Source organism: Sinocyclocheilus anshuiensis, unplaced genomic scaffold, assembly GCF_001515605.1.
Source record: "Sinocyclocheilus anshuiensis isolate Anshui unplaced genomic scaffold, SAMN03320099.WGS_v1.1 scaffold373, whole genome shotgun sequence".
Lineage (NCBI taxonomy): Eukaryota > Metazoa > Chordata > Actinopteri > Cypriniformes > Cyprinidae > Sinocyclocheilus > Sinocyclocheilus anshuiensis.
In genome coordinates this window covers 938,641-938,969 of record NW_015537962.1, presented here as the reverse complement: position 1 = coordinate 938,969, position 329 = coordinate 938,641, and positions in this window count along the sequence as shown.

Sequence of the window (329 nt, the reverse complement as noted above, 5' to 3'; positions counted from 1 at the left end):
TTTAAACCAACCTTCCGCCACCTACTGGTCTAGAGTTATTAGGGCACATAGTGGGATTGGGGAAATATATATATAATTTTTTTTTTTACATGTTTAGATTGCGCATACGCAGGGACTCGCAACACATTGAAGAAATTAAAATAGGAGTAGCAGAACACATTAATGTTTTTGTCATATGCTGCAATTACCAAAATCCAGTAAATATATTAAGTTATTAATATAAATATGATGATTTGAAACGCTCTACTTGAGCAGCAACCAGCAACAGCTTGTGGGCAAGCCAAAAAGCTGAAATCTTACTGTTATTTGACAGCTTGAATGATTCAGAA